Genomic DNA, 247 nt, shown 5'->3' on the forward strand with positions numbered 1-247 from the left:
AATAAATTATTTAGGATCTGCCTTGGGGCAGGCTTGGGTGGGGGTGGGAAAATTAGAAATAATGGCAGTGGCAAGGTGTAATGGTGGTGGGTTTGGTGTTAGATACTGAATGTAATAAATCATTGTGAACAATCATATTTTAAAAAATAGTGGGGGACAGGAGAGAGAGCTTATTGGGTTGAGTGCATGCTCTGCATACAGAAGGCCTGAGTCTGATCCCTGGCTTTTCAGAGTCCCCTGAGCACCA

This window comes from Sorex araneus, chromosome 5 (assembly GCF_027595985.1).
Source record: "Sorex araneus isolate mSorAra2 chromosome 5, mSorAra2.pri, whole genome shotgun sequence".
Lineage (NCBI taxonomy): Eukaryota > Metazoa > Chordata > Mammalia > Eulipotyphla > Soricidae > Sorex > Sorex araneus.